Genomic DNA, 14,209 nt, shown 5'->3' on the forward strand with positions numbered 1-14,209 from the left:
AACAATTAAACTAAAATTAATTAATGCCTAAAATTATTTTAAAAACTATTTCGTGACGATTTCACAATTAATCAATAAAATGCGAAAGCGAACTATTTTAGTTATTTTTCATATTTTATTCTAAAAACAAATTATCCCCTAATTAATACTAAAAATATGAAATTAAATCCTAAATGCAAATGTATTTTTGTATTTTTCATATGAATTAAAATGCACAAATAAAATGCAACAGTTACCAGAAAATGCCACAAAATTCACAGAAGTTGTAAAGTCAAGAAAAAATCATTTTGTTTGAATTTTTGGGAATAATTCATATATAGGGCAAAAATCACGTGTTCACAACTGCTCCTCTTTGCTCGGAAACATGAAAAGTTTTCGGGCAAAGATAAGTGAGCAAATACGAGCGATTTTTGCCCGTTCGAATATTCCGTATGAAACATTCTTTAAAAGCTTGACCGCACCCTGCTTCAGAGGTTGTCTACATATCCTGGGCTAATCTGGAATCAGGTCAGTGTAGTTCAGGAGTGTCTGGTAGCTGGGACTACCGGGAGTTGTTATTTCACTGCGATTGCTACTGCTACTGCTTGCTGACCTTCTTTATTACACCACGGCAAAATAAAAGAAGCTAAACTAAACTATGACCTATGAATTACAAAATCCTATCTAAATTCTTCAAACTTGTTGTTGTACTTCCTCGTTGCCTTGTTGTCTTGTGTTTTCTTGGTAAAATCCCTTGTTGCCATTGCAAACTACAAACTGAGGTGTTGTTCCTTTCTTCAAATTGCTGAACTTGAATGTATTCCTCTGTTATCTGGGCGGGCTCCCAATTACTGAAACTTGAACTGTATGTCTCCGTTCTCCAGGCGGACTCCTGACTTCTGAATCTTGAAATTGAATGTATTCCTCTGTTATCCAGGCGGGCTCCTGACTTCTAACTTGAGAGTGCTCCATGCTCTCCAGGCGGGCTCCTGACTTCAAGATAGACAAAATAAAGAATTTGAAATCTAAAACTTAAATTGCACTTCCTTGTTCTCCAGGCGGGCTACTGACTGCTGCGCTTGAAAGTGTTCCCTGCTCTCCAGGCGGGCTCCTGACTTCAAATAGACAAAACAAAGAAAATCTTCTTCCCCAGTTTGGTGGTTGGGGCAGATGTGATTGTAAAACTAAACCATATTACCAAATATTACTAAGGATTTGAAAGCTATGTCCCATTATTCAGGGGGGTCCTGACAATACTTAACTAAATGTTGGATTAAAATCTAAGTTATATCTTCTACGAGTGTGACTTCTGCTAAATCTTGCTATCTAAGAGGATCTTTAAACTACTCCCCATTATCCAGGAGGATCCTGAAAATCAAAGGTCGAATTTTATCTTAAAGGTGAAAACTTTCATGTCTGAATTATACTATCCTACAACAAAGTTTACGCTAAATGTTGTTATCTAATTGAAATATTAGAGCTAAGTCCCATTATTCAGGAGGGTCATGGAAACTTCTAATTGAATCCTTTCTTGAACATGCCGACTTCTAAGCTAACTTATATTTTTGGGATACATTATGCTAGATTATGATATTTCTGAACTTTAAACTAGGTCTCATTTTCCAGGAGGGTCCTGAAAATCAAAAATCAAACCTGCTTATGGACTGCCTTTCTCCACGGAGGGTTCCTCTGAAACGAACTTTTCTGCCCCTGTTTTAATCAAAGAAAATTTGTCAGTTCAAAAATGGTGGTTAGTTGGTGGCATTCTTGTTGGAGATCTATCTGCTGCATTGTTTTGTTCCGACTGGCTTCCCGAACTAGCCTTGAATCGCTTGCCTTTCTTCTTGACTTTCAAACCCCTGACTCTGACAAACCGAGTGTTCTGTACCCATGTTGTTGTTTCACACCTCTGACCCTTTTTCTGAACTTTTGCACTTCCCATGACATTTCCCAATCATTCCGCCGATGACATTTCCGGTGATTCCCCGTATTCCACCTTTCATCACATTGTTTTTGACATGCTCTGACCACATCGCGCTTTACACTTTTCGGAATCTGGTAGTGAGTTTTGAAATCCCTTTCCACTTCCTTTGAACAAAACTGACATTGAAACATTTTAGACAGATAAAACCCCCAAAGAAAATGAAATGCAATGAGTTTACGAGTTAATGATAAGAAGAATCCAAAACTAGATGACTGCTAAAAAGAAAAGGGGAATGAAACTTATCTGACCGGAACAGTCGGTACCAATCGTCAGGACATGCATTTCGGACTAATCGGCCCAATCTGTCCAACTAACCAACTCTTGGTCTCCACCCTTTGTTGCCCCCGAATTTCCATCACTTTATTACTTTATCCAAACCTTAGCCTTGTTCGTCCTGTGGTGCCTCGAAATAATTTTCCACCAACAGACCTTTCTCCATTAATCATTTTTCAACTCACTTTCTCCTCCAGGTGCCCGCGAGGGTTTTCACCAATAAGACTCTCTTGTTTTATTCTTTCTCTCAACTCCCGTCGCCTTACGGTGCCTGTGCAGGTTTTCACCAATAAGACTCTCTCATTTTTATCTTTTTGCTTTTCTTGCTTGAACCAAAGTGTTGCCCCAGACATGAATTACCTTTACCTGCTTGACTTGGCATTTCTCAGAGACTGATTAGAAGGTCTTTCTTTGGACCGTAATGTGGGCTTTGGACGAGGCTAGAAAGAAAGGGTATGAAAGGCTCAAAATAATTTCAAAATGGGTTAAAATTATAACTTTTGAAATCAGATTTCTTACAACAACCACGACTTTTGCCCCAGTTTCTTGCTTGGGGACTTTTAAATTTTATTTTGGTATGATTGAACCTCAGCGAGGCTGCCTACGTACCCTTGCGGGATCAAGTCAAACGTAGTTCACGTCATAGAGACTACGTTGTTGTTTTTTTTTTCTATTTTTTTTCCTGCTCTTCTTTTCCTTTCTTTTCTTCATTTTCTTTTCCTTTTCTTTTCTTTCTTCTTTTCACCTTCGATTTTCCTCTTCTTTTCTTTTCCTTCTTTTCTTACTTCTTCTTCTTTTTTTCTTTTCCACTTTTTTTTTCTTTTTTTTGTCATTTTCTTTTCTTCCGCACTCGCATTTCTTAATGGTGCCATTGATTCCGAAAGAGGGATATGAAAGAGAATAAATAAGGCTCAAAGGGGATGACAAGGGGTAAAAATGTTTAGATAGCCGAACAAAACGCCTTCGTCATTTCAATCTTTAAAATATGCCAAATACAAACAAGTACAATCAAAATAAAGAAATCATACATAGTATCTCTTGACCGCATCGAAATTGATGACCATTTCTACACATTTTCCTTCCACATCTGTCAAATATAGTGCACCGTTAGACAACACTCTGGTTACGATGAATGGTCCCTGCCAATTTGGAGCAAACTTTCCTTTTGCTTCGGCCCAATGAGGCAAAATACGTCTCAACACTAACTGTCCCACCTCAAACTTTCTTGGACGCACTTTCTTGTTGTATGCTCTTGCCATTCTTTGCTGGTACAGCTGACCATGACACACGGATGCCAATCTCTTCTCGTTAATTAAACTCAACTGCTCAAGGAGGCTTTTCACCCATTCATCAACATCGATCTCAGCCTCTACTATGATTCGGAGAGACGGGATTTCCACTTCTGCGGGCATCATTGCTTCCGTGCCATACACCAAAGAGTAAGGAGTTGCCCCCACCGAGGTACGAACAGTGGTGCGGTATCCCAATAATGCAAAAAGCAGCTTTTCATGCCACTGTCTAGATCCTTCCACCATTTTCCGGAGTATTTTCTTTATATTTTTATTGGCCGCCTCAACTGCACCATTTGCCTTAGGGCGGTATGGAGTAGAATGACGATGAGTAATCTTAAACTGCTCACATGTCTCCTTCATCAGATAACTATTGAGATTAGCGCCATTGTCCGTGATTATTACCTTCGGAATCCCAAACCGACAGATGATATTTGAATGCACAAAATCAACCACGTTCAACCCATTTGGTAAAATAATCTATAGCTACCAGAATAAACCTGTGCCCATTTGACGCTGCGGGATCAATCGGCCCAATAACATCCATACCCCAGGCAACAAATGGCCATGGTGCGAACATCATATGTAATTCTGATGGCGGAGAATGAATCAAGTCTCTATGCACTTGGCACCGATGACATTTACGTACAAAACTGATACAATCTCGCTCCATAGTAAGCCAATAGTAACCTGCCCGTAGGATCTTCTTTGCCAAAACATATCCGCTCATATACGGTCAACATACTCTCAAATGCACCTCAGTCATGATAGATATGGCATGTCTCGCATCCATGCACCTCAACAACCCGAGGTGTGGAGTTCTTTTGTACAGCACTCCTCCACTAAGGAAAAACCCGCTTGCCAACCGTCGAATTGTTCGTTTCTAATCACTTGTGGCCTGTATCGGATACACACCCATCCTGATATATTCCTTGATGTCATGAAACCATGGCTCACCATCAAGTTCCTCTTCCACTACATTACAATAAGCGTGCTGATCGCGGACCTGAATCTACAAAGGGTCCACGTAAGCCTTATCCGGATGGTGTAACATCGATGCCAGAGTAGCCAACGCATCGGCCACTTCGTTATGAATCCTTGGAATGAGCTTGAATTCTATTGATTGAAACCACTGACAAAGCTCATGCAAACAATGTCGGTATGGTATAAGCTTTAAGTCCCGTGTTTCTCATTTTTCTTGAATTTGGTGTACCAGTAGGTCCGAGTCACCCATGACCAAGACTTCCTGGACACCCATATCTACAGCTAATCTCAACCCCAAGATACATGCCTCATATTCTGCCATGTTGTTCGTACAATAAAAACGAAGCTGAGCTGTAACAGGGTAATGTTGCCCTGTTTCAGAAATAAGCACCGCTCCTATTCCCACGCCTTTCATGTTTGCAGCCCCATCAAAGAAAAGTTTCCATCCTGGCTTCTCACCTTGTTCCAACTCTTCAACATGCATCACCTCTTCATCAGGGAAATAAGTTTTCAAAGGTTCATAATTTTCATCAACCGGATTCTCGGCCAGATGGTCCGCCAAGGCCTGTGCTTTCATCGCGGTCCGAGTCACGTAGACAATGTCAAACTCTGTGAGTAGGATCTGCCACTTTGCAAGACTCCCTGTGGGCATAGGCTTCTAAAAGATATACTTTAACGGGTCCAAACGGGATATGAGGTAAGTAGTATAAGATGACAAATAGTGTTTCAGCTTCTATGCCCCCCAGGTTAGGGCGCAACATGTCCTTTCCAGCTGAGTATACTTAACCTCGTAGGGTGTGAACTTCTTGCTGAGGTAATAGATGACCTGCTCCTTCCTTCCAGTAATATCATGTTGACCCAACACACAGCCGAACAAATTGTCCAATACCGTTAAATATAGAATCAAAGGTCGCCCTGGTTCTGGCGGAACCAACACGGGCGGATTTGACAAATACCCCTTTATCTTATCAAACACCTCCTAACATTCGTTTGTCCACTTGACCGCAGCATCTTTCTTTAACAGCTTAAAGATAGGCTCACAAGTTGTCGTGATCTGAGCGATGAACCTGCTGATATAATTCAATCCTCCCAGCAAACTCATCACCTCGGTCTTGTTCCTTGGAGGTGGCAGTTCATGGATGGCCTTGACTTTTGATGGATCCAGTTCAATACCCCGGCGGCTGACTACTAACCCAAACAACTTTCCAGACGGTACCCCGAAAGCGCATTTTGCCGGATTAAGCTTAAGATTGTACCTGTGAAGCCTTTGGAAGAACTTTCTCAGATCCCTGACATGGTCAGATTGCTGTATGGACTTCACAATCACATCGTCCACATACACCTCGATTTCCTTGTGTATCATATCATGGAATACTATTGTCATTGCCCTCATATAAGTTGCCCCAGCATTTTTCAAACCAAACGGCATGACCCGAACAGTATGTTCCTCGTGGCGTGACAAATGCCGTTTTTTCTGCATCTTCCTCGTCCATTAAAATCTGATGATAACCCATGTAACAATCCACAAAAGAACCAATCTCATGTTTGGCACAATTATCAATCAATATGTGGATGTTCGGCAGCGGAAAATTGTCTTTTGGACTTGCCTTGTTAAGATCTCGGTAATCGACACACACCCTGGTCTTGCCATCTTTCTTCGGCACGGGCACAACATTAGCTAACCAAGTGGGATACCGTGTGACCCGAATGACCTTCGCATCGAACTGCTTGGTAATCGCTTCTTTGATCTTTACACTTATGTCCATTTTGAACTTTCTCAACTTCTGCTTGACAGGAGGGAATGCCGGGTCAGTGGGTAATTTGTGAACCACTAAATAGATACTTAGACCCGGCATATCATCATACGACCATGCAAAAATATCCTTGTACTCGAACAATGCTTTGATTATCCCTTCCTTGAGCTGGGGCTCCAAATGAACACTTATTTTAGTTTTACGAACATTGTGTGGGTCCCCTAGATTAACTGCTTCTGTGTTATTTAGGTTAGGTTTGGGTTTTTCTTCAAAGTGACTTAATTTTTTACTAACTTCCTCATAAGCCTTGTCATCATCATATTCCACCTCATCATGACACTCGATTTCTTGCACTATTATTTCTGAATTAGATTGGCTTTTAAAACTGGGCCGAAGATTCCTCATGCATGTCATGCCATCGATATCAGCATAAAGAGAACTGTATTGAAAAGAAAAAGAAAAAGAAATGGAAACAAAATTAGGAATTAAGAAAGAAAAGGAATTGCATTTCATTGAATGTAAAGATAACAGGGTTTTAACTCATCCAAACGAACGGAACATAGCAACTGAATTACAAACCCTGGAATAATCCAGGTGGACAAAAGGAAAACAAAACCCACTACCGCGACTCCCTCCGAGATGGAAGAGGAGTGGCTTCCCAGTTGTTGACATTAGCATGTGGCCCGATGTACTGTATATCTGCTTTGCTCGACCCTTCCCCGACCTCAACCATGTTCACCTCAGCAAATACCTTCTCAAACCCTTTCTCCAAGTTCCCATCTGCACCAATCAGTGGACCCGACACCTTTGCCAATAATTGCTTCCTGATACTTGGCCTGACGAAGGACCTGGATAGACGTGGAATTGGTTTGGGAAGAACCCATCCTCTTTTCTTCATCTTGCAGGCTCGTCTTACATCCGCCGCCGTAGGCTTGAAACCCAGCCCAAAGGTATCCAGATTCTTGGGCAAATAAACTGGCTGAACAATACCTTGCAAATCAGCACCCAACTCTTTGCCTGGTACAAACCCGTTTTTCAACATTTCAGAGGCTACCATGATAGTTGCAGTTGCTATTCTGGGGACCGGGATGCTTTTCCCTTCAAGAACCTTTTCTACCGAGGCTGTATTAAAAACCTGGTAAACCCACGGCCCTTTATCATCATCAGTCTCTATGAAGGGTACGATGGTATCACTTACAATGCTCATGTTGTCTTCCCCACGTACTACGATCTCTTGTCTATCCCACTCGAATTTAACCATCTGATGTAGTGTAGAAGGCACTGCTTTGGCAGCATGGATCCATGGTCGCCTCAATAGAAGATTATAAGACACTGCCACGTCTAACACCTGAAACTCCATGGTGAACTCGACCGGACCAATTATCAATTCAAGTATGATGTCACCCACTGTGTCTGTACCACCACCATCAAACCCCTGAACGTAGACGCTATTCTTATGAATTCTGTCATCATCAACCTTCAACTTGTTCAATGTAGACAAAGGACAGATATTGGCACTGGACCCATTATCAATCAGTACTTGAGTGACTACCGAATCTTCACATTTCACGATCAAATAAAGAGCTTTATTATGTTCTGTACCCTCCATGGGCAATTCATCATCAGAAAATGTCACTCTGTTTACCTCAAAGATTTTGTTCGCGATTTTCTCGAAATGATTCACTGAAATTTTATCGGGGACATGAGCTTCGTTCAATATCTTCATCAGAGCCCGGCGATGTTCATCTGAGTGGATAAGCAATGAAAGAAACGAGATTCGGGCTGGCGTTTTTCTTAGCTTCTCAACAATAGAATAATCTTGTACTTTCATCTTTTTCAAGAACTCTTCATCTTAGCTTCCTCCGTAATAGCTTTCTTAACTGGCGCCGGATTTTCCTTGGGAGCCCTAGCCTTTCTCAACTCTTCGGGGGCAAAACAACGTCCCGAGCGAGTTAAACCTTGTGTTTAACAGACTTCTTCTTTGATTTCCTTCCCTTTGTAGGTCACAACTACCTGTTCATACTTCCACAGGATGGTTTTACTATCAATTACTGGTAACTGGGTTACTGGCTTTATAACAACTGGTTCTATGTGAGCCCCTTTCATGACTACCGCAGGTGTTCTTGATACTCCCCAAACCACTACCTTGATCGGCTCTGGTTTCTTGTCTGGTTTAATCTCTATTTGTTTAACTATGTTCTTGTTGTAGTTAATTGATAGGATCCTCAATTAGCTGTTCATATTTAGTGTGCATAACTCGGGAGAGAGTGCATATTTAGGTAGTTGTTGAACAACATCACTCCCAAAGTATAAGAGGGATCTATAACTGCGGGTTTAAAGGCGGGATTAGGGATAATGAAGCCTTGGGTGCAATCTAAAGTGAGCTATAATAAACAAAGCCAGCTAGCGTAACTCGGGAGAGTGCATCTAGTAAATTGTCGTGATTACTCAGGAGAGATTTGCGGTACTAAGAGAGCTCATGATTGATAGAGACGATTAGGTGAATCTATGTGAAGCATAACCGGGAGGGATTCCATCAATAGGGGAAATCACTGCCCTAGATCATTCTCTTAATTTTTTACAACTTAATCATAGTTAGTCATTACTTACATAATTGTTGTTCGTCATAGTAGTAAAAATATCCTCAACTGTTATTCAAAACGTTTGGGAAGTTGATGACATAGAATTTAGTAAGTCTGATAAGAGTAATTGATAGGTTAATTTCTTGTGGGTTCAACTCTGGGCGAAATACTCAGATTATATTTGCAACGTTCGCATGTCCTATTTATAAGGCATAATTTGCGCGTGACCAAATTTTGGCGTCGTTGCCGGGGAATTAACGGTGTTATCAATTACAATTAAAAGAAGTACAAAAATTCTTATTGTAGTCATTTTTCTCTATACCCAATTTTTACATTGAAATTTTAACGTTTGTTGACTTGGTTGCACAGGTGCATGCCTAGAAACTCATCGAGATTTGGTGAAGTATTTGAAGCATTATCTGATCCCGAGAAAGTTTTCAAGGCCTTGAATCGGGCCAACCGGAAAAACAAACAACAACCAACAACTGCACAATTTGAAACAGTCATGGGAGATCACGAGGAAAACCCAGCGGTACCAATAGTGCTAGAGGCTGCTCTCTATGACTGGGCACAACCCACAACTGAGAATCTATCCACAGTGATTGTAGTCCCGCAGATACAGGCTGAGTCATTCTAAATCACGAATAACATGTTGCACTTGTTGCAGAACAAGGGACAATTTCTGGGGTCACAAGTCGAAGATCCTTAGCAGCACTTGAAAAATTTCCTGTCTATCTGCAAAACCCAAAGGCAGCCCAACGTAACTCCTGAAGCAATCAAGCTGTTATTGTTTCCATTCTCAGTGACAGGAGCTGCCCATACTTGGCTAAACTCACTTCCTGTAAATTCTATAACAACTTGGGATGAGTTAGTCAAACAATTCCATAACAAGTTCCACCCACCCAACAAAACTGCTCAACAAATTGATGAAATTTTGAGTTTTAAACATAAACCAATAGAGACACTGCATGAAACATGGGAGCGCTTCAAAGGGATGCTGGTTATATGCCTGCACTATGGTATTCCATATCTGATGTTGGGACAGCGGTTTTACATGGGATTGTCAGATAGCGTGAAGAACATTGTTGATGCTTCAGCTGGTGGAGCATTTTTGAGCAAAACGTGGAGAGAAGGCCAGAGTCTGCTTGACAAGATGGCACAAAATTTGGGATGGACAACCAGGAATGCACCTACCACTCTAGTGGTTCACTCAGTACCCTTAGATCCATCCAACTCTATGGCTGAAAATATGGCCACCTTATTGACACAGATGAGTATACTCACCAAAAAGGTGGAAGAGTCAAGGTAGAAGCAGCAGGTACACATTGTAGATACTACCAATGGGGGCTTGTGCGCATCTTGCATTAGTCAGCCAATTGGTAACCAGTGAAATGCAGAACATGATCATCATCACTACCCTGAAGACATGAACTATGTGTCTAATTATGGAGGCTAGAGACAGGGTGGTCAGAATTGGGGCCAGCAAAATCAGCAGTACAGGCCAGTCCAGCCACAGTTCAACAATGGAAACATGGGAGGTATGAGACCCCCTAACAATATGGCACCTTATCCAAGGCCACGGGGATATAATAATCAAAATTAGCATCAGGGCTATCATCCTCCTCAGCAGCAGCATGGTGGAAGACAGGAAGATGGATTTGCTAGACTTGAGGCAATGATGCAGCAGGTTATTGGGTCAATGCAAAGATTAATGAGAGAGTGGATGCACATGATGCAGCAATCAAGAATATTGAAGTACAGGTGGCCCAAATTTCTATGCCTCTGAACAATCATCCTTATGGGACTACCTGCAGACACCCAGATAAATCCAAAAGATCAAGGCCCAAAGCAGCTGATGGCGGTAAGTCTACGTAATGGCAAAGATCTAGATGTAGAGCAAGAGAGGGATCGAGGAACTAGACAGGCTGAGACACTCATACCAGTTCCCATTGAGCTGGATGAATCAACGAAACTGATAGAGGTGACAGTCCAGCCTACCCAGGAAGAAAATAGCATTCAGAATGAGACCGAGAAAGAAGCTGAGACAGTCCAGGAACCAGGAGTTGATGTAGCAGCTGATAAGGATCAATCCCAATTGATTGGGAAGAAGAGACCTCCTGAACCTTTCCCTCAGAGGCTGGCTAAGTACCAAAAGGAGGAGCAATACAAGAAGTTCTTCGAAATGCTGAAACAAATCCAGGTAAACATACCATTGATCGAAGCTTTAAAGGAGATGCCTGGGTATGCAAAAATGATGAAGGACTTGATGTCCCAAAAGTTTGACTCTTCTACCGCATGGACATGAGATGCCAATGAATTCCACAAAGATATGAAGAAGGCAACTTTCCAGCGACCAGCCAGGGTTCTATTGCGGTTGATTAATAGCAAGATCATGCCGACTGGAAGTGACACTGATGTACCCCGACTGATGGTGTGTTTGATTTATGCCTTGTTGACTCAGATGTAGTTTGACCTTGGTAAGATCATGCTTGAGAATATGGCTAAAGTGAGACCACTTGGTGCTCGCCGTCTACATTATCCGAGTATGATCACTCGATTGTTGCGTGCACACCTTGTGGAGGAGGAGTACCACTATAACAGGACAATTCCAGTATTTTACCCTATTAGGCCCTTTGATGTTACGGCGGTGATCGACCCCCCTACTGCGGCTGTTAACTCGGACCAGAGGATGGTCCACGTTGAGGAGACTCTACAGATACTGTTTTCTGACTTGCGCCTTCGGGCTGATCGTGGGGAGGCTGACTTGGAAGAGTTGCAGCAAGATCACCCCCTTTATGCTATCACTTAGTAGTGGTTGGGGTTGGCGAGAGGAGGACAGCTGCCACCCTATGAAGATGTGAACTCCATTCCCTCAAATGATGAGGAGTATTTGCGCACCTTCGAGGGTACTGATGATTAGGCCTTGGGCCTCAGGGAGTCCCCTTTTCACTCTTGATTTTACTGCTTTGCATTGGGGACAATGCAATCTCTTAAATGTGGGGTGGGGTGCTCATATTTGATTGTATTTGTACTTTCCTTTGTTTATTTCTTTCTTTCATGGACAATTGGTCTGTAAACTATAATTCTGAATTCGATCGGGCCTGTAATAGTTAGTAATTAAGTATGTAGTTCGACAATTCCCGACGATGGATATCGTCGACTGAACTCTTGAGGGAAATGAGTCGAAAAGAAAAGAAGAAAAAAAAATTCATATATGTAAAAATCCAAAAATATGTCTTTTATTTTAGTTTTTTTTCTTTTTCTTTTAGGTAGTGTAACAATTCCCCTTTGGTTTTTCTTTGTGCCGCGGTTCTATTCCAAAGGTTTTGCTTGAACCGGGTGTAGTTAAATTTTATTTTTTATTTTTTAGGAATTAAGAATCTTTAGTTAGGAAGCTAAGTTGAAGGATCAATTTCCCTTGATTGCATATGCTTTGAGAGTGGTAGGGGCGTTAGTTGTGACACCTAGCCTCAATTCTTGTCTCTTAAATAAGTGCCTTAAAACGTATGATTAAAATTGTGCTTAACTGCTTTGACTAAGAGTGTCTTGATTAGTCGAATCCTAAGTGAGTTATGTGCCATATGTGTGTAAGGTTTTGTGTTATTCTGTGCGTTGCATTTGATGCCTAGAACTTGACCTGTGTGTTTGCAAAGCGAAATAGTAGTTTTGTTTAGTCTTGGAAGTGATATAGGTATTTCTTTGTTGAGCCATATATACATATTTTACCCGCCTAATTGTGATGTATCGTAGTTAACCCCTTTGAGCCTATAATCCTGTTTCTTTGGAAACCACATCACAAGCCTTACCCAATTATTTTAATTGACCATATTTTGAACCTTTTCACCTCTCATGAGCACTTGAATTGTTATGAACTTTGTAAAAGTTAAAATGTGGGGTGGTTGGTTGGGCTTTTGAGTGGAACTAATGAAATAAGGAGAAAGGTGCATTGTGTTGAAAAAAAAAAGTAAGAGCCACTTGAATTGAAAAAGAAAGAAAAGAAAAAGAAGAAAAAAATGATATATATATATATATATTCTTTGATAGTGGTGGCTCCGGACGTAATTATGCTTAAAGATGTAGGGAGTTAATCTAGATTGATGTGAAGGTGGAGTTTTGATTGACATAAGTGGGGTTTGAAGGTTAAAGTATATGTATTAAAGTGCTTAGGGAGGTGTAGTCACTCTTATATCTAAATGTATCCTACCCGTCCCGCAGCCTACATTACAACCAATTAAAGTCCTACTTGATCTTAGACTGAATGAGCTCAATTAGTAGAGTAGTACACTACGGACAAGCCTATGGTGCATCTTTTGTGGCATATGAATGTTATTTCTGAGAGTGAGTAAATTCTTTCTATCTTGAGTTCCTAAATATTCTTGAATTTTATTGTGTGGGACTACTCTCTTTTGTTGTGTGAGGGCACTTGATTCATGAAGGAAAGGTAATGTCATTGACCTCTATGTGATAGTAAGTGGGCGAGTGATTAATGCATGGAACTTTTGAGTCGAAGCTTGAGGGTAGGATGTTATAATAAGGTGCTCAGTCCACTTTAATTATTCTTGGCATGGTGTATCAGGGAGGTTGTTTGATGAACGGTTGTCCCTAGGTGCAGTGTAGTTCAAATGCTCGAGGACGAGCAATTGTCTAAGTGTGGGGTGTTGATGTTAGGCTAGAAACTCGTGTTTTAGCCATGGTATTACATTCCAATGATTGCATTTTTATGTGCGTTTGAGCTCAAATGATAGTGAATTACACTTAGTACGTGTTTTATGCCTTGCAGGAAGCGATCCGGAGCTCAAAAGTTAATTTGGAGATAAATTGATCAATTTGGAGCTTTGAAGTCTGAGTAAAAGACCAACGCATTAAGCCGGGATTGTGTTTGGAGGTCGTGTACCAAGTCTGGATGTTAAAAGAGGACGAAAAAAGTTCACTCTGAGAAAATTGCACTGCTGCGCCGCATGGGGCGCCGCAAGGCGCGGCGTAGCAGTGTAAAGTTGAGCTTGAATCAAAAATATGAGGCTGCAGATAAAATGCACTACCGCGCTGTATGGTGCGGCGCAGCCTGCGGCGCAGCTGTGCAAATTCTATAGAGCCAGTCCTAGTTCGCGCAAAAAAGGGTTTTTTCGTCTCGGCCCGACCCTACTTGGTGTAAATACATGTAAAAATGTCATTTTGAAGACTTTTGACATATCTTAGACCTAGGGAGGCTATTGCGGAAGGGAGAAAACGTTTGGAGCAATTTCCGGAGGAGATTGGCATCAAATTCTTCATTCCTTCATCTTTGCTTTGTAATTTAATTATGCAATTTATTTGGGAAATTATGAACACGATTATGAGTAGCTAAATATTTAGTCTAGGGTTTTG

At 41.3% G+C, this 14,209-nt stretch overlaps 1 non-coding gene across 1 annotated transcript; it reads right to left on the bottom strand.

Annotated features, from left to right (window-relative positions):
- Positions 1-9,761: 9,761 nt before the first annotated feature.
- On the bottom strand, positions 9,762-9,868 carry LOC142173147 (small nucleolar RNA R71). Its single transcript, XR_012702580.1, has one exon. It is a non-coding gene; the product is annotated as a small nucleolar RNA R71 (small nucleolar RNA).
- Between the last annotated feature and the right edge of the window lie 4,341 nt (positions 9,869-14,209).

Source organism: Nicotiana tabacum, chromosome 18 (assembly GCF_000715075.1).
Source record: "Nicotiana tabacum cultivar K326 chromosome 18, ASM71507v2, whole genome shotgun sequence".
NCBI classification, from domain to species: Eukaryota; Viridiplantae; Streptophyta; class Magnoliopsida; order Solanales; family Solanaceae; genus Nicotiana; species Nicotiana tabacum.